Source organism: Schistocerca serialis, chromosome 4 (assembly GCF_023864345.2).
Source record: "Schistocerca serialis cubense isolate TAMUIC-IGC-003099 chromosome 4, iqSchSeri2.2, whole genome shotgun sequence".
Classification (NCBI taxonomy): Eukaryota; Metazoa; Arthropoda; class Insecta; order Orthoptera; family Acrididae; genus Schistocerca; species Schistocerca serialis.
Window position 1 is genome coordinate 1,979,438 of NC_064641.1, and position 24,370 is coordinate 2,003,807.

Genomic DNA, 24,370 nt, shown 5'->3' on the forward strand with positions numbered 1-24,370 from the left:
CTACTTGAAGTCGTGTAGGTAAGTTAGGAGCAAATAAGTTTCCCACTGTTTTCAAATTTATAGGTAGTGCAGAATGCAATTCAAAAGCCCAGGTCAATGAACGTCGTACAGACTGTTGTTCAAAACTATTTATTTTAAGATTACTCAGTTTTTCATGGAACACATGTTCCACAAAAACAAGGTTTTATATTAATTTCACAATTCCTGACACTATTTTTTAGGTTTACCTGTAATGTCTACCTACAGTTCTCATTGCTCATGGTCGGTACGATACATCTTCGTCCGAATTCAGTTAGGCATACAGTTACTTCTTACTGTTTTTAGAATATTATTTTGAATGAAGCTATCCAGTAACGACTGCCGACCAGTCCTCAAAGATTTATTTCTGCTAATGCCTTATAACATGCTGAATTTAAATGATGTAAAAGACCGTGTAATCAGTTGGTGATCTAATATCGTTATGTTACACCGAAGTGAACTTAATGCGATAGTTAACGGTGTTTAATTCCATGTGTAAGAGTCTGAGCCAAAATAATGAAATTATATGTATTCTGCAGCTTGAAAACGGTTAAGGTGTGCGCGTAGAATATCCCCACACCTTCACTCAAACATGGGAAAATCAAAAGCAAGAAAATTTTGTGACATTAAGTACTATTCCCACAAGCATGTAATATCAATGTTATTAAACGATAAGTGGAGATTTAGGAACCAGGTTTTAAATTGTAAGACATTTCCAGGGGAGATGTGGACTCTGACCACAATCTATTGGTTATGACCTGTAGATTAAAACTGAAGAAACCGCAAAAAGGTGGGAATTTAAGGAGATGGGACCTGGATAAACTAAAAGAACCAGAGGTTGTACAGAGATTCAGGGAGAGCATAAGGGAGCAATTGACAGGAATGGGGGAAATAAATACGGTAGAAGAAAAATGGGTAGCTTTGAGGGATGAAGTAGTGAAGGCAGCAGAGGATCTAGTAGGTAAAAAGACGAGGGCTAGTAGAAATCCTTGGGTAAAAGAAGAAATACTGAATTTAATTGATGAAAGGGGAAAATATAAAAATGCAGTAACTGAAACAGGCAAAAAGGAATACAAATGTCTCAAAAATGAGATCGACAGGAGGTGCAAATTGGCTATGCAGGGATGGCTAGAGGACAAATATAAGGATGTAGTGGCCTATCTCACTAGGGGTAAGATAGATACCGCCTACAGGAAAATTAAAGAGACCTTTGGAGATAAGAGAACGACTTGTATGAATATCAAGAGCTCAGATGAAAACCCAGTTCTAAGCAAAGAAGGGAAAGCAGAAAGGTGGAAGGAGTATACAGAGGGTCTATACAAGGGCGATGTACTTGAGGACAATATTATGGAAATGAAAGAGGATGTAGATGAAGATGAAATGGGAGATACGATACTGCGTGAAGAGTTTGACAGAGCACTGAAAGACCTGAGTCGAAACAAGGCCCCCGGAGTAGACAATATTCCATTGGAACTACTGACGGCCGTGGGAGAGCCAGTCCTGACAAAACTCTACCATCTGGTGAGCAAGATGTATGAAACAGGCGAAATACCCTCAGACTTCAAGAAGAATATAATATTTCCAATCCCAAAGAAAGCAGGTGTTGACAGATGTGAAAATTACCGAACTATCAGCTTAATAAGTCACAGCTGCAAAATACTAACACGAATTCTTTACAGACGAATGGAAAAACTAGTAGAAGCCAACCTCGGGGAAGATCAGTTTGGATTCCGAAGAAACACTGGAACACGTGAGGCAATACTGACCTTACGACTTATCTTAGAAGAAAGATTAAGGAAAGGCAAACCTACGTTTCTAGCATTTGTAGACTTAGAGAAAGCTTTTGACAATGTTGACGGGAATACTCTGTTTCAAATTCTGAACGTGGCAGGGGTAAAATACAGGGAGCGAAAGGCTATTTACAATTTTTACAGAAACCAGATGGCAGTTATGAGAGTCGAGGGACATGAAAGGGAAGCAGTGGTTGGGAAGGGAGTAAGACATGGTTGTAGCCTCTCCCCGATGTTGTTCAATCTGTATATTGAGCGTGCAGTAAAGGAAACAAAAGAAAAATTCGGGGTAGGTATTAAAATTCATGGAGAAGAAATAAAAACTTTGAGGTTCGCCGATGAAATTGTAATTCGGTCAGAGACAGCAAAGGACTTGGAAGAGCAGTTGAATGGAATGGACAGTGTCTTGAAAGGAGGATATAAGATGAACATCAACAAAAGCAAAACAAGGATAATGGAATGTAGTCTAATTAAGTCGGGTGATGCTGAGGGAATTAGATTAGGAAATGAGGCACTTAAAGTAGTAAAGGAGTTTTGCTATTTGGGGAGCAAAATAACTGATGATGGTCGAAGTAGAGAGGATATAAAATGTAGGCTGGCAATGGCAAGGAAAGCGTTTCTGAAGAAGAGAAATTTGTTAACATCGAGTATTGATTTAAGTGTCAGGAAATCATTTCTGAAAGTATTTGTATGGAGTGTAGCCATGTATGGAAGTGAAACGTGGACGATAAATAGTTTGGACAAGAAGAGAATAGAAGCTTTCGAAATGTGGTGCTACAGAAGAATGCTGAAGATTAGATGGGTAGATCACATAACTAATGAGGAAGTATTGAATAGGATTGGGGAGAAGAGAAGTTTGTGGCACAACTTGACCAGAAGAAGGGATTGGTTGGTAGGACATGTTCTGAGGCATCAAGGGATCACCAATTTAGCATTGGATGGCAATGTGGAGGGTAAAAATCGTAGAGGGAGACCAAGAGATGAATACACTAGGCAGATTCAGAAGGATGTAGGTTGCAGTAGGTACTGGGAGATGAAAAAGCTTGCACAGGATAGAGTAGCATGGAGAGCTGCATCAAACCAGTCTCAGGACTGAAGACCACAACAACAACAAATGTGTATCTACCCACACACGCATCAGTTGATCAAAATATACTTACGAGTCCAAGATATACATCTCGCATAACAAACCAGCCTCTAACACCTGTACATCAGCTGTCCCTTCCTGATACCGCCTGGACTGCGGTTCTTGGCCAGTCAGAACAAAACGCATTCATGATGCGTTGACGCACACGCCATAATTACAGTTAAGGTTTTCCAAATCTGTTCACCTGAGAAAAATATTTACTTACTACGTGAGAGATCAGACTCTGAAACAATAGGAGAGTGTGTGGGCACTGCTGTACAAATAATGAGCAAAATTTTAGGGAGAGACGTGGAGTAAACACCACATTCATGTGTTGGTACTGTTGCAGCGACAACGTTGTCGTTGGTCGACAAATTATAATATCATGAGAGAAATAAAATTTAATTTAAAAAAGAACAGAGGCAACACATTACTTTAACAAACGAGAATCTGATTCTATGTAGCAGTGTTTTTCAACATTTTCTGTTTGGCTGTACCTCATCTCGTTGCGCGACTCCGAGATAGTTTGGCTGGTGTTTGATAATCCTGCGTTGCCTCCAGGTTAGTGGTGTATCCTGTGCAGAAAATGATAAGACTTCCGTACTGCTATAGCTGTCGATGTGTGGCTGATGTTGTGAAACTGAAGTTTCTGAGTGTTAACAATCTGAAATACGCGGTACCGGCGTATTTAACGAGTATTTTCCATGGCACCCATGAAACAGTTTCATTTCAGAGATTGATACGACATAGTTCAAACGCCATTCACATCAGAACACAGTCCTCGAAATGTTCAAACATAAACTGTGCTTTCGATTTGTTTCATCAGTGATCCACTATTTGCTTCCATTGCACTCGAGTAAAGTGTCTTAGTTTCTCTGCGGATACAAGTGAAGCACACATTTCCCCGTTTACCCAGTACTAACCACTGTCTTCCTGCAGTTCACATACATCTTCTTCTTCTTTTGCGTGTGTGCCTTTATCTCGCGGTTTCGCAGGGTCGGCATGGTTAGGGTCGTATTTGGGAAGGTGAAAGTTAAGGTTAAGGGGTGACCCCGTATCCCCTGGGATGGAAACAGCGTACCCCAGCTGCCCAGCTGTCTGCGTCTAGCGTAACCCACGGAAGACTGTGAACGTGTTCAAATGTCGGCGAGTCGTGTAACTGAGGCGGGACGTGGGGACCAGCCCTGTATTCACATTGTGTGATGTGGGAAACCGCCTAAAAACCACATCCAGGCTGGCTGGTCCAACAGCCTTCGTCGGTAATCCGCCGGGCGCATTCGATCCGGAGCCGGAGCGCCTACCCGAGGCCAAGAAGCAGCGCATCAGCGCTCTCGGCTAACCTGGCGGGTCTGCACTTCACATCGATATGGTACAAATATTGATTTCAGTGTTTCATCCGTTTCTTTACGCACCTAAACCAGCACACCAGCCACTCCGCCACGTCAACAATCAGTGTTTCTTCTCGTCACCTCCCTACCAATCACTTGTTCATTTTCGATAATCGAAAACAAACACTTTTATGGCATATATTTGTATGCATACAGATACATTGAAAAGTTCATGTTCACGTAAAAGCTGAGTGAACTGAAACGTACGTAATGAATAAAACTAAATAAACAAATATTATGTAGGTACTTAGAGCTGTATATTTACAACTTATCTCATATTTATCAAATTCGCAGAAGTTGCTTTGCATAATTTGCTGGACTAACACTCCTCTAGATCTAGATAGAAGCGCCAGTCTGTGGCTAATCCGTTTCTCCGCGATATTATTTCTTCCAGAAACGATAATGTAGTATGGCGTGCTATGAGAAGATTTGTAAGCAAGGGATGGATACTGGATGAATTTGTGTGAACAGGATATGAATTCTGATGGATATGTCATTCATTAAGAGCATTGCTCGCGAAAGGAAAGGTTCAGAATCGTGCTAAGTCAGATAGTCTTATCTGCCACGAATTTCAGCACATTACACCTTTACCGCAGAGTGAAAGTTTAATTCAGCTGTATAAATTAGGTTATTGAAATTAAGCGAACTTTTCCTATTACGTTAGAGTCTACGGTGAACTGAACTTGAACTGTAAGATGTCCACCTGGTTGCCAGATGAGAAAAAGCAGTTTGCTTAGATGCAATGAACTAGAAGTTATCTGTAAGTACCTTTCCATTTCGTAAAAAAAGAACGTTAAGGAACTGTTTTTAAATCTATAACCTAGATGGAAAACGATAACCTATGTGTAAGAATGGACAAATCATGTAATATTTCAGGACACCCACTAAAGTTGCCTTGTAAAAAAGGCGAAACGCTTATGGATGCATAAATAAAAATAAAAATTTCGATGTGCAACATGCAAAAAAGGCATTTTCTTTGAAACAACTGCAATTTAATTTCCTCTGTCGTGTTTCGAGAAGCAGCATATTTAAGTACAGTGTACTGCATTTCCTCTAAGTATTGTATAAAGAGTTACAGTCTTTGTTGTAGCAGGTTTTCGAGATCTTGTAACTTGAAATTCTTTTTGCTGCCTTGCAGTTAAAATTACCCTAAACGACTAAAATAGTTGACTTGTTCAGTACCTGAACGTGTAACTTCTAAAGCATGAATTGCGTAGTGCATTTTGATAAAACTCATTACACTCATGTCCAGAATAAACTGAATACCTTGGACGACTAGAGGACATGTAAATTAGTATGTTCTGCAGAGATGATTACATCTGAAACTCTGTTGGTTCCCTGGTTCAAAGTCAACATCGATATCGCGGCGAAACACTCACCTACTGCTAAAAGGTGCCTGCGGCTTTCGTTGTCGCTATAAACCGTAGATAATGGATCCGTGTGATTCGAGCAGATGTGGAAGATGCCTTGTGGACGTATGTGCGAACCGTACCGTCTTATCAGTGAGTTTGAAAGAGGGCTCATCATTGGCATGAGACAGTGTGACGCATCCGTCCGGGGAATTTCTGCTCGTGTTTCGGCAGTACAACGGGTGAGTGCAGAATGGTTTACGGAAGGCCGTAGACAACAGCGAGATGGGAGATGGGTCAGGTCGCACCGCCCACACCACCTCCGGAGAAGATCGACACCTCATCCGAATGACATTGGAGGAAAAATCTGCGTCCTCTTCGACTCTGATGCACCGGTGTAACACATGGTACACTATCAGGCGTGACAGTCCGAAGCCGTTTACCACGGCCGGGGTTACGTGCGCGTCGTCCACTCCTCTGCCTACTTTTTGGCGAATGTGCAGAAACATACTAGGCGGCAACGGTGTATGGAACGATGTTACTGGGGACAGGAATGGCATCAGACAGTGTGTTCGGGGGGATCCAGGCCCTGTTTGCTTGGAAACGACGGCCGCATTTTCGTTCGCCGCAGACTAGGGGGCGGCATCACAGTGGCTGCATTCGCACTACACATACAGCGCCAGCTCAAGGCCTTATGTGATATTCGGTACAGGCACAAATAACAGCTGGAGCGTGTCCAGGGCACTGTGACCAGAGTGACAACTTGAATCACATCATGCCACCCGTAGCCATATCCTTTCTGCACGACACCCCAAACGCCATTTTTCAGCAAGACAATGCGCGACAAGACATTACTGCAAGAACGGGTGTCTTCTTGGTATCACAGGATGGCAGCCTTCTGCCCTGGCCTCCGACACCACCAGACTCGTCACCAATCGAAAATGTGTGTGATATGGTGAAATGACGGCTGTAGCGCTGTGGCCCACTGCCAAGCACCACAGACGAACTTCGGGACCGGATTAATGCAGCACGGGTGGCTATACAGCAGGACGCCTTTCGCGCTTTATACGCATCGATGCCATCGGAAATGAAACAAGTTATTTTGGTCCATGGCGGATCCTGTGCCTACTAGCTCACAGGGCACACGCTGAATCGAGATAACTGAAATGCTGATCGTATGTGCAGAACATACTAATGTACGTGTCCTGTGAACATAAACGTCCTATCTCTAGTCGTTCAAGGTGTTCCGTTTTTTTCCTAATTAGGAATGTATGTTGCTCAAAAGAATTAGAGAAATACGATTTTGGCCATGTTCCATACTCCATTGACCAATAATTGTGGGCTGGTTATGTTACCAATTATACATTTATCTATCTTATCCCTCACAAATTAAGTACGCAACGAAACTTTATGACATCTTCGTTCATTTAAATACAAAGAATTGAAAAGTCGGACAGATGTTGAAAACAAGATGGGAACAATTATTCATCCCGTATTCGTGGGAGCTTTTCATTGGACTTTGAGAGCTTAAATAACCGGTATGCCCTTGGTGTGAGTTTATCACCACCTGACACCTTCATGGCGTGCTCCATATAAGTCTACGGAGGTCATCCTGTGGTACCCACTCCTACTCCTCAGTGACTATTGATAGTTTTTTGAGAGCGTGTAGTGGAACGGGAAGACCACCAACACATACGTCAAGCACATGTCACACGTGCTCGATGGTGTTTACGTCGGGACTCACCGCTGACCATTCCATTACTTCAATGTCCATGCTTCCCAAGACGTCCCTCGTGACGTCAGCCGCATGGACCCTGGGTTGAGAAGGAAATCGGAACCACCACCGTGTGCAGCAGCCACCACATAGTCCAGTAGGAATTGTTCCAGGCGGTAAGGCGAGCATCGACAACGACAAGATCCGTGTGGCTGTGAGCACTGACGCCTCCCCACGGCACCACAGAACCTTGGCCGAATCAGTCGACTTCCCGAACAGTGCTTGGCATCCGCCACTCAGTGCGGTGTTTCCACACATGAAAACGGTCGTCACAGTGCGTCAGACAATATCTGTATCTGTTTGTGAATAATACTTTTCACCAGTGACGAAGTTGCCAGTTGAGGTGGAAACGCCAGAACTTAAGACGAGCTGCGACGTGTCATCTCAAGCGCGGTACTATAACACGACGACTGCAGCGTATCGTCCTTTCTTGTAGCCCTCAACTTAGGGTCAGGTCGAGTGCAGCGGCTCCTGCGTCCCTTCTGAGATCATATTGCAGTGCTCTGGCGGTCTCTGTCAGCCACCGCAATGCAGAGATGGTCGGATGTCGGTCACCACGTGGGGTTGTAATGCGTCGGCGACATTGTCCAGTGCGCCCTGTGTACTGATCTGTCGCCCTGTGGTGTTTCCATAACCTACGGATGACACGGAGAGACAATGGCACCTGTAGCAACACGAATAAGAGCCTATCCTTTTTGGATCATAGAGACTGCCCCTGCAACTAGCAGTGAATTAAGATATTGTATCGCCTGTGACAGGTTGAATACTACGTCCAGAAATGACAACAGCTGTCTGTGTCCCTCACTAGAGACCACTGGGACAGCGGTACTCACTTCCTTCTGAGGGGTCACCTGAAACTCTAATGCATAACACAGTGACAAATGGCGAAACAAACCACATATACTTCCTTAAATTTGCATATATATGTATTCATGAGTGCCTGAATTAAGGGTACGTGCTTATCAGTGCGTATCACTTTCGTCTCGCTGAAAGTGGCGACGGCGCACGCTACAAACTCCTGCAGACGAAGAAATCGTTGGGTAACCATCTTAAAAGTCACGATAGCACAGCAAATGCTGTCTGAAACGAGTGGAGACTGGTCGAAGCCGTGTCCGAGGCCCACGCATCGAGCACGAATGCGTCGCTGCATATGCACTATCAGACCAATTGTGTGATTCGACTGAAGAGTTCCTAGATAACAGAACGCAGCATGTCATTCTCAACGGAGAGAAGTCTTCCGAAGTAAGAGTGATTTCAGGTGTGCCGCAGGGGAGTGTCGTAGGACCGCTGTTATTCACAATATACAGGGTGGTCCATTGACCGAGACGAGGCCAAATACCTCACGAAATTAGCGTCAAACTACAAAGAACGAAACTTGTCTAGCTTGAAGGGGGAAACCAGATGGATCTATGGTTGGCCCTCTAGATGGCGTTGCCATAGGTTAACCAGATATCAACTGCGTTTTTTAAAATAGGAACCCCCATTTTTATTACATATTCGTGTAGTACGTAAAGAAATATGAATGTTTTAATTGGACCACTTTTTTCGCTTTGTGATAGATGGCGCCGTAATAGTCACAAACATATCACTCACAATTTTAGACGAAAAGTTGGTAACAGGTAGCTTTTTTAAATTAAAGTACAGAACGTAGGTACGTTTGTTCCAGTGTGATACATGTACCTTCCTGAACTTATCATTTCTGAGAACGCATGCTGTTACAGCGTGATTACCTGTCAATACCACATTAATGCAATAAATGCTCAAAATGATGTCCGTCAACCTCAATGCATTTGGCAATACGTGTAACGACATTCCTCTCAACAGCGAGTAGTTCGCCTTCCGTAATGTTCGCACATGCATTGACAATGCGCTGACGCGTGTTGTCAGGCGTTGTCGGTGGATCACGATAGCAAATGTCCTTCAACTTTCCCCACAGAAAGTAATCCGGGGACGTTAGATCCGGTGAACGTGCGGGCCATGGTATGGTGCTTCAACGACCAATCCACCTGTCATGAAATATGCTATTCAATACCGCTTCAACCGCACGCGAGCTATGTGCCGGACATCCATCATGTTAGGAGTATATCGCCATTCTGTCATGCAGTGAAACATCTTTTAGTGACATCGGTAGAACATTACGTAGCAAATCAGCATACATTGCACCATTTAGATTGCCACCGATAAAATGTGGGCCAATTGTCCTTCCTTCCATAATGCCGCACCATACATTAACCCGCCAAGGTCGCTGATGTTCCACTTGTCGCAGCCATCGTGGATTTGCCGTTGCCCAATAATGCAACTTAGTGCAAATTACCGCTGTAGGTGAATGACGCTTCGTCGCTAAATAGAACGCGTGCAAAAAATCTGTCATCGTCCCGTCATTTCTCTTGTGCCCAGTGGCAGAACTGTACACGACGTTCAAAGTCGTCGCCATGCAATTCCTGGCGCATAGAAATATGGTACGGGTGCAAGCGATGTTGCTGCAGCATTCTCAACATCGATGTTTTTGAGATTCCAGATTCTCGCGCAATTTGTCTGCTACTGACAGTAGCTAAAACACCTGCTTGGCAATCATCATTTGTTGCAGGTCGTGGTTGACTTTTCACATGTGGCTGAACACTTCCTGTTTCCTTAAATAACGTAACTAACCGGTGAACGGTCCGGACACTTGGATGATGTCGTGCAGGATACAGAGCAGCATACATAGCACACGCCCGTTGGTCATTTTGATCACAATATCCATACATCAACACGATATCGATCTTTTCCGCAATTGGTAGACGGTCCATTTTAACACGGGTAATGTATCACGAAGCAAATACGGTCCGCACTGGCGGAATGTTACGTGATACCACGTACTTATACGTTTGTGGCTATTACAGCGTAATCTGTCACAAAGCGAAAAAAGTGGTCCAACTAAAACATTCATATTTGTTTACGTACTACACGAATATGTAACAAAAATGGGGGTTCCTATTTAAAAAAAACCTAGATGATATCCCTTTGAGCTATGGCACCTCCATCTCGCTGGGCCAACCATAGCGCCATCTGGTTTCCTCCTTCAAGCTACACGAGTTTCGTTCTTTGTAGTTTTTTCATTTGATGCTCATTTCGTGAGATATTTGGCCTGGTCACTATCAATGGACCACCCTGTATATAAATGACCTTGTGGATAACATCGGAAGTTCAGTGAGGCTTTTTGCGGATGATGCTGTAGTATATGGAGAGGTTGTAACAATGGAAAATTGTACTGAAATGCAGGTGGATCTGCAACGAATTGTCGCATGGTGCAGGGGATGGCAATTGAATCTCAATGTAGACAAGTGTGATGTGCTGCGAATACATAGAAAGAAAGATCCCTTACCATTTAACTACAATATAGCAGGTCAGCAACTGGAAGCAGTTAATGCCATAAATTATATGGTGTAGGCATTAAGAGTGATCTAAAATGGAATGATCATATAAAATTAATCGTCGGTAAAGTAGATGCCACACTGAGATTCATTGTAAGAATCCTAAGGAAATGGAGTCCGAAAACAAAGGAAGTAGGTTACAGTACACGTGTTCGCCCACTGCTTGAATATTGCTCACCTGTGTGTGATCCGTTCCAGATAGGGTTGATAGAAGACATAGAGAAGATCCAACGGAGAGCAGCGCGCTTCGTTACAGGATCATTTAGTAATCGGGAAAGCGTTACGGAGATGGTAGATAAACTCCAGTGGAAGACTCTGCAAGAGAGATGCTCAGTAGCTCGGTACGGGCCTTTGATGAGGTTTCGAGAACATACCTTCACCGAGGAGTCAAGCAGTATATTGCTCCCTCCTACGTGTATCTGGCGAAGAAACCATGAGAATGAAATCAGAGATATTAGAGCCTACACAGAGGCATACCGGCAATCTTTCTTTCCACGAACAATACGAGACTGGAATAGAAGGGAGATCCGATAGAGGTACTCAAGGTAATCTCCGCCACACACCGTTAGGTGGCTTGCGGAGTATGGATGTAGATATAGATGTAAATGTAGATGCGAACAATGGACTGAGGTCTGGTTAGTTGGGAGCCTACACAGACACACACACACACACACACACACACACACACACACACATACACACACTCAGTGGCAGATTTTGGTTGGAGCTGCTGACGAACAAGCGGATGTATATGCCTGCCTAGCTTTCTGTATCGTTCGTCAGTGACAGATAATGGCTGATGTAACAGAGGCCCAATTTGATCCTGTGTCATCGTATTCGAGACCAAAATTATTTCACCAGTTTGGTGTCAGCAAGCAAGTCACGTCATATACAGTGACGTAGGACACAATCTTTATAAACGTTTTGCCTATCTTACTTCAAAAAGTAACTTATACATTATTAAGGCAGACCTAGAAGCTTTTATAGGAATGTGCAATACATTTTACAGTGACGCTATATTTCAGTATAGTCGCCAAGTCTGTGTAAATAACGGTCGGATCGTGCTACCAGTTTCCAGTTCCTCGATGACAGAAATCCTCTCCTTGGTTACGGAGCCGTTAGAGGACCACCGCGTTAACTTCCTTGTCCTCTGAAAATCTCTTTTCTCCAGATGTTCTTTGAGCTTGCCGATCCGGACCGCATGGCGGGTGCTTTACCAAATCTCCAATCGAAAATCTGACCGTTGAAGAAGAGCCTTTATAGTGCGCGTGGTGCAGCAGACCAATGCCTCTGGTTAATTTTACACGCCTCTGGTTAATTTTACACGCCTCTGGTCATTTATGGCGTGGCGTTGCCATTTGAGTGTCGCACAGTGAAAGCGGCTAGTTTGTTTATATTATATGGTATTGTATAGTTACATTTACTGGTATTTTGTCTATGTGGCAATATGAGGTAGAACTATAGGTCAGATAAATTGTTAATCTCATACGTAATCTCGTAATTGTTGAAAAGTAATCCTCAATACAAAAGTTAATCAGAAATGCAACATTAAACTGTGTACTGCAACGCTCGTGGTGAGAGTGCAGTCTGTTCTGTTAAATTGAAGGAAACTGTCCTATTATCAAAAATATAAGCAATGTGACCGCGAGAAAAATAAGAAATATAAATAACTACAAAAATCGTGTGTCTGAAAAGTATGTCACTGTTGAAATATTGATTCTATCACACATAAATTATGAATAGCCTACCTGTTATCGCAATGAATAAATGCTATCCTGCCGCTATCTCCAAACTACTGAGTCTTTCTAGCAATGCGATGTACAATGCGTGCTTTAAACTACAAAGAAATCCTGTAATCTTCTGTTCTAATAAATATCATTACTACAACGACCATCGTGAATTAAAGTTCTGTTACTGAGAAACTGGGGAAAGTTAAATCATATATATGAAACTTGAAATAAAGAGGAGAATTCTGAATGGTGGAAAAACAATAAAGTAACTGAATTTTAAAAAAAATTACATTCGTAAGATAAACTATTTTAGCACTTGAAATATTAAAACTTCAATTTAAATTAATAGTAGAAAAACCTGTACAAATTCACTTAAATTTCTTACAAACGGCTATGCTATCCACCTTCGGAAAAAAGCAGTAAATCACACGTTGTCACATTATCATTAAAATGTCCAATTCTAAATCCCTGACCAAATTAATTACTGCGCTTGGACGTCTCGGAAAATGCGCTGCTACAGTAGTTTTTGAAGCCTTCTGAATGAATTTACGAAATATCTCTCCAAAAATGAAAAATAATATTAGGAAATTTTTTTACCAGCGCACAGCACAGCCTAAACACATCTTACTCCTTCACAAGATCGAACTCGTCTCTCTCTCTCTCTCTAAGGCTCCACTCCACTCACGTGCAAAGGTTCTATTAACGTTCTCACGCAGCGCAATCTCTTTGGCACAGATGTTGACCGCTACTACTCAGAGACTATTGAAGCTTTACTTTTCCGCGTGACATCGAAAATATTACCAAAATTACAATAAAACAAAACCCTTGCAAGATAATGTACAGCAAGCAGATTCACATGGATATAGGCTGCAGTATTTATGCAGAGATGAAGAGATTTTCTGGGGGGGGGGGGGGGGAGTAGAAGAGCGTGGGGAGCAGCGTCAAACTAGTCTTCGGACTGAAGTCAACAACGAGAACAACAAAAGTGGCAAAGTTGAGATGCTGATGTGACCGGAGCTGTCAAACCACATTTCCCAGACACCTCTGGAAATCCTCTGGGGCGGAGGGCAGTGGAGGATCAGACGACAGTGAATCGCGATCGGCCACGCAACGTTTTGGTGGGGGGCGAGACGGGTGGGCAGAGACCGCTGTGTGGCGCGCATATTTGCATTTAGATGGAGGACACATACTTCACGTGGCGCCTGCCTGTAACTGACGCCACACGCGCGCTACCGCGGCTTATGCACGCCGTACCATTCTCTCTCTCTCTCTCTCTCTCTCTCTATCTCTCTCTCTCTGCCCCCCTCTGTCTTTCTCTCACACCCCTCAGCAGCAGACTCGCAAAAAAGGGGATAGAAAAAACGTCATGCATTTCGCTACCCGTTTATGGCACCGTTCTTCAGTTTCCCACTGCGAGGAAATATCTGTTTCTGGTGAAATGAGAGTTTCTTGCAAAGTAGCGGCCCTCCCAGAGAGATCTGTGCTAACCATCCGGTCGTGGAGAAATTCCCGTGGGCAAAATGCATGAGGAAACTGGAAAGTTTAATACTCATCTTTAAGCAATGATTTTTATTAAGTCTGGAACCGCGTGACCGCTACGGTCGCAGGTTCGAATCCTGCCTCGGGCATGGATGTGTGTGATGCCTTTAGGTTAGTTAGGTTTAAGTAGTTCTAAGTTCTAGGATAATGGAATGTAGTCGAATTAAGTCAGGTGATGCTGAGGGAATTAGATTAGGAAATGAGACACTCCAAGTAGTAAAGGAGTTTTGTTATTTGGGGAGAAAAATAACTGATGATGGTCGAAGTAGAGAGGATATAAAATGTAGACTGGCAATGGGAAGGAAAGCGTTTCTGAAGAAGAGAAATTTTTTAACATCGAGTATAGATTTAAGTGTCAGGAAGTCGTTTCTGAAAGTATTTGTATGGAGTGTAGCCATGTACGGAAGTGAAACATGGACGATAACCAGTTTGGACAAGAAGAGAATAGAAGCTTTTTAAATGTGGTGCTACAGAAGAATGCTGAAGATTAGATGGGTAGATCACATAACTAGTGAGGAGGTATTGAATAGAATTGGGGAGAAGAAGAGTTTGTGGCACAACTTGACTAGAAGAAGGGATCGGTTGGTAGGACATGTTCTGGGGCATCAAGGGATCACAAATTTAGCATTGGAGGGCAGCGTGGAGAGTAAAAATAGTAGAGGGAGACCAAGAGATGAATACACTAAGCAGAGTCAGAGGGATGTAAGTTGCACTAAGTACTGGGAGATGAAGAAGCTTGCACAGGATAGAGTAGCATGGAGAGCTGCATCAAACCAGTCTCAGGACTGAAGACCACAACAACAACAAGTTCAAGGGGACTGATGATCTCAGATATTAAGTCACATAGTGCTCAGAGCCACTTGAACCTCGTTTTATTTTCTTCAGTATACGACAACTCATAGTCGAAAACTGTCTTAACTGCTTTTTATTCGTGCAGTAAGTACGACGGAGCGTTGTCGATTTTATCAACTTGATGAAATGAAGATAAGTACCGTAAAACGGGTACACTCTAACCGATTTTCAAATTCTAATATGATTATTATCACTGTTTTGCTCACGTTATTATATTTATATTCATGTACATAGGGGCTTGTATGAGAGGGTTGCATACTAAATAGTACAATGTATTTTCTATAATGCAGAGGAAGTAACAGAAGAAACTGTTGGAGGTGAAGTTAGCATGGATTTGGGGATACACTGACCAGCCTGTACTTCCACCGTAACTATCAACTACCATTCAATATTCCACACAATAATGAAAATTAAAATTATAAGTATAGTGAAAGGAATTAGGATGGTATACCACACACATAGCTCCAAATTTATTTGAGCACAAACCTTCGGTTTCATCCATATTAAACCTAAATCCTCGTTTCAAAACACCCGGTACAGTTAGACCCTAAGGTTATCTTTTCTTTATTTATTGAATCGGTATATAGCACTTAAGGCCAAACAAATTTCATTCATTTTCCCCAAATATATTTGACATTATATGCTATACATGATTCTCTGACTGAATCGCAACAGTTGCAATTCGAGCGATGTACGGCTGACATTTGTTTTTCTTAGTTGTAGGTACACTAACAGTTACAACTGAGCCTTAGTCTATATACAGGTGGCTAATGTTTGTATTCTTTAATTGCACGCTGTCATTGGCATCAACCTTGTCTAATAAACTGTGTATCTGTCATCCTGGAGTAACAGTGACCAGTGGTCAAAGTAGCCCCGAGACGGAGAAATTACGCAGATGACTTCAGAAATCTTAATTTACTGACAGACATATAATATATACTGTACATGTGAACAAAAACTAATCAGTGGTTTGTTTTGAGAACTGATCGAGTAACACACATGATATAATCGAAAACGCTGGTATCATTGCAGTAAATGACATCGGTGGATTTTTCGCCAGCATTTTTTAACACTTTTCTTGTACAATTACAAGTCGCAACAGGTGCGCCTACTGTTGCGCAAAGTAATCGGCACTACGTGGCGACATTTAGCGTAGACTGATGGAACTCTACCACCAAACAGTCTGTTCTAAGCACCCAAGTGAGAACGAGCAGAGAGCTGTAAAACTTTTAGCACATGAGTGGTCAAACTAACCACGGCGGTCATTGAATACCGGAATAACGATACCATAAAACCGGTTTACTACGTAACGCTTTTAACAGATGTTGTCATACCTACTTAAAAATATGTACTACGGCATTTAATTTCTACGAGTATACACATAGAATTTTATGACCTTCATCCTTTAACTCTCATAGTAATTTAAGTTTTAGTGTGCAGTGAGGTATTCGGAATGTGCAATATTAAGCATCATGAAGTTAGACCCCAGCTCAGGGCAACACTGTGAAGTGAAGTTTAAGACAGGACATGTAGAGGTAAATGTATCATTTGCACGAATGAGCTGATGTAGCGTTCTATATTATGGCGCACGCCTATAACGTTATAACTTACTTGTCCAGTTTTATCATTTTCGTTTTATCCATACACAGTAAAATGCTTGCCACACAGTTAGCCAGTTTGGTAAGACGTACTTTTTAGATTTTCTTAAAGCCAAAATAATTGTATGTCTACCCTTACTGATACAATATAAGAATGGAAAGACAGAACTGCTTTGAAGAAGATTATTAAGCATAACTGTTGCACACTTATTTACACATCTCCTTAGTCGAATCATATGAGGAAAAAGTAGATCAGAACACACACAATTAAAAGAACATTCTCTTCATCATCTTCATCTTCTCTTCAGGTATTAGGCAGTTACCCATCTCTGTTGGGGTCTTCCTCTGTCTCTTCTCTCATGGCACTTACAATTTCTTGCCTTTAAGGGAAGTTCCTCACGCTCCATTCTTTGTAGATGTTCGTTCCATTTTCTTCTGTAATCTCGAATTTTATCATTGATCTAAAGATGTGCAGTTCTTCTCTAATGTCTTGATTTCTTAGCCTGTCTTCGCATGTGCAACCCTAAACAACTCTAAGGAATTTCATTTCTTGTGCCTGAATCCGGCTTTCTTGCTTCTTGGTAATCGGCCTGGTCTCACTTCCATACAGCAGTGGGTTAATTGAAACAGAAATTTGTGAAATTTAATTTGAGTGTCTTTCCTGGTTTTGTTTTTTAGGTTTCGGTTAGTTGTTTTACATATCTTTCAGAATAGCTGGCTCAAAAGTTGCTGTAATCCGTCTCACGTAACAAAATGTTCAAATTGGCAATTAAACACAGCGCATCGCCGTATTTAGTTATTTAAAACGTCACCAAAAGTTCCGAATTTCACACTGTGCTTTAAACTGAACCCTCTTCCACATTTTACGATACTTGTCAAACATTTTGATACCGAAATATCACAATATTAATATTTTCAACGGAGCACAAATCAATAGGTGTAATCACTATGAGATCGAAGACCCGCCCCTACTCATCCCTCTATACAAAAGAAGTTTCTGGTGACCAAAATACGCACGAATATGATAATTTGTGATTGTCAGAGGAACAACGCAGCCATTCGGAAAGCAGAATGAAACCCTTTCAGTCCTGCGCATGTATACAGAAACAATCAAAATATGTTACTGAATCAGAACAGTAAGTTAACATAAATAAATTTTGAAAACTTACAAATACAAAAATTATTTCCCTCTTAACAAAACCGAAATCATAATCTTTTTTTCACCAGAACCATAAACTGATGAGATAGTTCAATACCAAATTCAGTCATACTACACATTAAAAAAAGATGTAGACACAGCTTAACGATTCACAGCAAAACATCCATCTTTGCTAGGGCCGAGCAACACGAGCCTTGCGTTGACGCAGCAGCAGCAGCAGCAGCCGACACAGCGGCAGCATCAGTTTACACGCCAGGCCATAGGTCAGCGTATTGTGATATGCGGAGACGGCGTATAAGCCTGCGTCATCAGGACGATAGCTGCTTCGAATTTCAACAATTGTAAGCAAACTGTAATGAACTTCTTATATCTACGCACTGTCTTCTCCTGCTGCTCTTGCATCCATCTTCGATAGAGAACCACCGTCTAGATCCAACCATTCCAATAACCCAGCTGAAGTGTCGTCAGAGGAATGACTCACCCTATTAGATCCGCTGTAGTGGAGAATAGGATTTTTCTGATTCCTGATGAGTGGTCCTCAGCTCAGAAACGGAGCGACTAGAAATGAATGTTGCGGGATGCATGCTCCACAAATCAAGGCGCCACTCTTACGTCAGCGGCAATGGGCTTCCTTCCTTTCCGCTGTAGTTCTGCAAGTAAGACGAATCTGAGAACTGTGACGCTGCGGTCGCTTCGTACTCGCCGACTTCTTCGCTCTTAGCGAAGCGCGTAGGAGGGTAAGGCTAGCCGTGACTTTGTGTTAGTACGGAAGTTCAGTACACAATCTTGCTGCTGTCAAACAGCACTGATAAGGCGAAATGACCGACTGCGTAGATCAGATGGCCTTTAACAAAGACTGTTGGAGAGTGAAACACGAAAATTAATTCACGCAGAGAACACAACTGCAAATGTGTTCCATTAGAGGAGGGGTGATACCTGGCATACGTTTCAAGCTATGGTTCACGCATCAGGTGAGAAATATATAAATTTCGTAAAGTACAACCAAAAGACTTGCATTCTGTTTTATTTAACCTCCCCCATCAGGAAACGTACACTTTCTGATCGAAGGTATCCGGATATTTGGCTGAAAATGACTTACAATTCATGTCACCTTCCATCGGTAATGCTGTAATACAGTATCGTGTTGGCCCACCCTTCGCATTGAGGACAGCTTCCACTCTCGCAGGCATACGTTCAATCAGGTGCTGGAAGGTTTCGTGAGGAATGGCAGCCCATTCATCACGGAGTGCTGCACTGAGGAGAGCTATCGATGTCGGTCGGTGAGGCCTGGCACGCAGTCGGTGTTCCAAAACTTCCCAAAGGTGTTGTATAAGATTCAGGTCAGGACTCTGTGCTGGCCAGTCTATTACAGGGATGTTATCGTCGTCTAACCACTCCGCCACAGGCCGTGCATTATGAACAGGTGCTCGATCGTGTTGAAAGATGATATCTCCATCCCCGAATTTTTCTTCAATAGTGGGAAGCAAGAATGTGCTCAAAACATCAGTGTAGGCCTGTGCTGTGGTAGTGCTACGCAAAACAACGGGTGCGAGCTCCCTCCATGAAAAAGACGACCACATCATAACACCACCGCCTCCGAATTTTACTGTTGGCACTACACTCGCTGGAAAATGACGTTCACTGGGCATTCGCCATACCCACACCCTGCCATCGGATAGCCACATTGTGTACCGTGATTCGTCAGTCCACACTACGTTTTTCCTCTGTCCAATCGTCCAATGTTGCGTCGTTTGGCATTTACCGGCGTGATGTGTGGCCTTTGAGCAGCCACTCCCGTCTAACTGTCATAGTACTTGTAGTGGTTCCTAATGCAGTTTGGAATTCCTGTGTGATGGTCTGTATAGATGTCCGCCTATTACACATTACGACCCTCTTCAACTGTCGGCGGTCTCTGTCAGTCAACAGACGAGGTCGGCCTGTACGCTTTCGTGCTGTACTTTTCCATTCACGTTTCCACTACACTATCACATCGGAAACAGTGGACCTATGGAGGTTTAGGAGTGTGTAAATCTCGCGTAGAGACGTATGACACAAGTGACACCCAATCACCTGACCACTTTCGAAGTCTGGGAGTTCCGTGGAGCTCCCCATTCTGCTCTCTCACGTGTCTAATGACTACTGAGGTCACTGATATGGAGTACCTGGCAGTATGTGGCATCACAATGCACCTAATATGAAAAACATATGTTTCTGGGGGTGTCCATATACTTTTGATGACATAGTGTAAGTGATGCGTCAAACGATAAGTGAGCACAGAGAAACGTCAATGTTATATCCCCGCAACAAGAAAACGTGCTATTTCTGTATTCATTTACATATGGCAATTTACGTGTATGGGCTAATAGCGAGTTCAGTAGCTTATCATTCACTTCTGTAATTTGTTTTCATAATTCATCAATATTTAGAGGTTAAGCGTCATCGCCATGACATAATTTTTGTACTGTCGTAACAGATTCGTTAAAGTCTCGAAACTGTGTATGTCAACGTAATTGTTAGGCATTCTCTAAACAGTTATTAAATATTAAAATGAATTTTTAGAAGTCTTCGAAAAAATTTTATCCACGGGGTGAACCATTAGTCCCACTAATTCGTGGAATGATAGAGAGGTAAAAATTGACACACATACCTGAAACGACACGAGGTTTTATTGAAACCAAAAAGGAGTGCAGAAACTGGGAAACCGATGGCTCCCACCCCCCCCCCCCACTTTTTTCTGCTTTTTCTGTCCCCTCCCTCTTTTCTCCCCCCTCATCTGTCCGTGTTCTCACATCCCCCTCTCTCCCCATGCCCCTATGCCTTCCTACTCTAGCCGGCCGTGCGGTTCTAGGCGCTGCAGGTTCTAATCCTGCCTCGGGCATGGATGTGTGTGATGTTCTTAGGTTAGTTTGGTTTAAGTAGTTCCAAGTTCTAGGGGACTGATGACGTCAGAAGTTAAGTCCCATAGTGCTCAGAGCCATTTGAACCATTTGCTGAGCGAGTCGAGTCCACTTGTGCCCAAAAACAGACTCACGTGACGAACGGGCAGCGGCGGAGACTCACGCGTCTAATCTACGGGCACACGGAGACAGCGAGTTCGGAGATGACGTCACAGGGTTCGCTGGCGAGTTTAAAACGAGTACACGGAGCTCATTTACGAACTCCAAGGTGGACAGGCGGTGACACGTCCCAGGCATGCAGTCCCGCGGGTTTAGCAGGGAGGTGGATGAGTCACGTTTTGGCCCGGTATCATGTAGAGACGATGGACGCCCTTCAGCGCTGTTGAGATGTTGTAGTATAGGTACAGAAAGTTCCAAGCCTTTTATCCAGAGTTACAGTCAAAGTTTCACAGATGGGTTCGACTGTCAAGACGGTAAGTGACAAGTGCACCGTGCCCTCCATGTAAACATTTATGACGCAGCCGTCAACCGAATAGTGTGGCCTGCGCTGTTTGACCGTAGCAACCCGACTGATCCTGCGTGGAAGCATTCGACACGTGCTACCAGTCGTTCGACTTGTGTGTAGCAAGCCAAGGAGGATCCAAGTCTATCACAATGAACTGGATGAAGTAGCATGGTGTTGAATTTTCTACATCTACATCTACATACACATTCCGCAAGCTACCGTACGGTGCGTGGCGGAACGTACCTTGTACCGCTACTAGTCATTTCCTTTTCTGTTCCACTCGCAAATATAGCGAATGACAAACCAATATCTAAATGCGTCCGTCTGAGCCCTAATTTCTTGTATGTTGTCTTCGTGGTCCTTACGAGAAATGTATGTTGGTGGTAGTCGAATCGTTCCGCAGTCAGCTTCAAATGCCGATTCTCAAAATTTTCTCAGTATCGTTCCTCGAAATGAACGTCGCCTTTCATCCAGCGATTCCCAATTGAATTCCCGAAGCATCTCCGTAATACTTGTGTGCTGTTCGAACCAATCGGTAACAAATCTAGCAGCCCGCCTCTGGATTGCTTCGATGCCTTCCTTGATGATGTATTTACATCTGTTGGACGAATGTTACGAAAACAAACACTCCAAACCGACGTTTCACGTAAGTCACATGCAACGAAAATCTGTAACGCAACCATCTGCCTGTGGCGTGTTCATAATTATGTATTATTTATATTTTAGGATTCATAATTATGTATTATTTATATTTTAGGACAATTAATGTGTAAAAAACCTAACACATGCCATAAAGAAAGCGTGTAAACCATCTGAGGATGAATCACAGCGATTCGAAACCGGTAACGGCACCCTTTGAATAAAGGAACTGAAAGTAAATTCGCGGTTGGTTGCTGTCCTAACACCATCAACATTTGTCTTCAAACAACAGCCACGGTCTCCATCATGTCATCATATGACAAAATTGCATTCCTTTAGTCTGTCCCGATGCGGATCGCAAACACCCGAGTAATCACTAGCGTCTTATAAGCAGTCTTGCTCACAGATGAACCACACTTTCCCAAAATTCTCCCGATAAACTGAAGTCGACTGTTCGCCTTTCCTACCACAATCGTCACACGCTCGCTCCATTTGCAACGTTACGCCCAGATATTTAAACGACGTGGCGGTGTCAAGTAGGGCACTACTAATGTATCCGAACGTTATGGGTTTGTTTCTCCTACTCATCCGCATTTACTTACTTTTTTTTTTTTTTTTACTTTTAGAGTTAGCTGCCATTCATTACACCAACTAGAAATGTTGTCTAAGTTACTCAACTTCGACAGCTTCCCGTGTACCACAGCGTCATCAGCTGACAGCTGCAGATTGCTGCCCACCCTATCCGCCAGGTCATTTATGTATACAGGAAATAATAGGGTTCTGGTACACTTCCATGGGACACTCCCGAAGATACCCTCGCCTCTGATGAACACTCGCAATCGAGGACAACATAATGGGTTCTTTGTTATCCAACTTCAGATTTCTATTTCACAGATTTGTAAAGATATGCATTTTGAACAGACTGTTTTTATTTTGACTATTGTTTGTTTTTATTTCATAGTAAACGTCATTTATTCCTTCGACACCTTTGACTTCTTGAATCGATATTGATGCGCAAAAAACTATTCTGGCTGGCAGATACCGCAGATTGTGTCGCGAAATTTTCTGATGATGGTATGCATTTTATCATTTTTGCTAATGATTAGCTGTTAGTAAAAGACACAGGGATTCAAGAAGCAGTCGGGAAGTAAGCATACTGGAAATGAATGAAAAGTGAAGTAGGACATCGTCCATGAATGATATCTGTTCTGGTTTCCATTAACCCTCCGGCATACAGTTTAAACCTAGCAGACAGTTTCCTGATTCAAATTGGTTAAGAAGGAAGTTTCATACAGAAACTATCATTTAAAAAGCAAGTTACATCTGTACAAGTTGTAAGATTTACGGGTTTTATGTATGATAAAGCTAATCTCGGCAACTACGGCAGGTCTTTCGTACTGTTTTCATTACTACACATATTCATTTACGAGGATGGTTTGTGTATGAAGTCTGCTACTACTACGTCATACAAGTCACCCGACATAGCTACTTAACGCTGCCCGTATGAAGCGTGGTCTGGTTGTTGTTATGCCATAAATAAAGACACTCTTCTCAATCATTATGGGCGGAAGTCTAGAAGTTACTGCTGTCGACAGCTAAGAAGAATGCGACAGTGAGTGTTTTACACAAAATAGTAGGTACTGCTCTAAAAATATTTTCATCACTGCAAGTGATCGCCACTGTACCTGTACTGGCGTGGTGAAGCTCAACAGACGTCTACATATTAAATCGTATCACCTGTTCAAGGCATTCATTCTTCCGAAATAAGCTCTGTCATCGTTTGTGGGTACATGATACACTAGCTGCTGCATCAGTAATTTACTGATACTGTAACTGGGTATGAAACTACTGAATTGTGTACTCTTTCGTCACCACGCACGTTTGGTTTTACACTAGCGCTTTCTCCTCCGTTATCTGCATGCTGTGGGGATGCGATGTTTGCATGTCTGTTTCGCTTGAATTGTCCTCTTTGTCACTGGTGCTGCAAATAAAAAAAATACGAGATATTGGGAGACTATAAACACTAACAATGAAACACAACAAGGGAGACAATCTAGTCTACAGCTAGGGAGATATTTTTCGGACGCCAATAACAGTGAGAATGGGCAACTTCGGGCCGGAAAGAAGTGAGGGGGACAGTCGAAGGGCTGTCATCCCAAATCCCACCCACACCCCGCCTCATCCCTTGCAGGCATTCTTCTCAATTGCCGACTATAAAGGGCATTCCCAATGAAAGCCAGCAGTGAGAGAACGTCAGTAATAAAATAAAGCCATCAAATGGTATTTCAGAAAACTCATTGGCATTTATTGTTCATATTCAGGAAGAAAGTATTTTGAAGCTAGTTACTGTTGAAACAAAATGCACATTAAAGTTAATATATGTGCTCAGAAAGCTGTGTGGTGTACATGTAAGTGTCACAAAAATTTATGTAGCCTGAAAAAGCGTGAATACAGAAACCAGTCCACAGAATACGTCTTCGCTCCCGTAAGTGCATTGGACGTTCTCTATTATTTTATCTAGCGTAATATGCCTCAGAATTAGATCACTTTTATTTTATGAATACTTTAGGACATACAGCAACTGGCCACTTTA

General features: G+C 42.7%; 1 protein-coding gene across 1 annotated transcript in view; it reads left to right on the forward strand.

Moving 5' to 3' along the window:
• Positions 1 to 24,370, forward strand: part of LOC126473635 (dipeptidase 1-like) — a 1,495,347-nt gene that overhangs the window by 1,193,048 nt on the left and 277,929 nt on the right. The gene's annotated exons all lie outside the window — the stretch shown is intronic.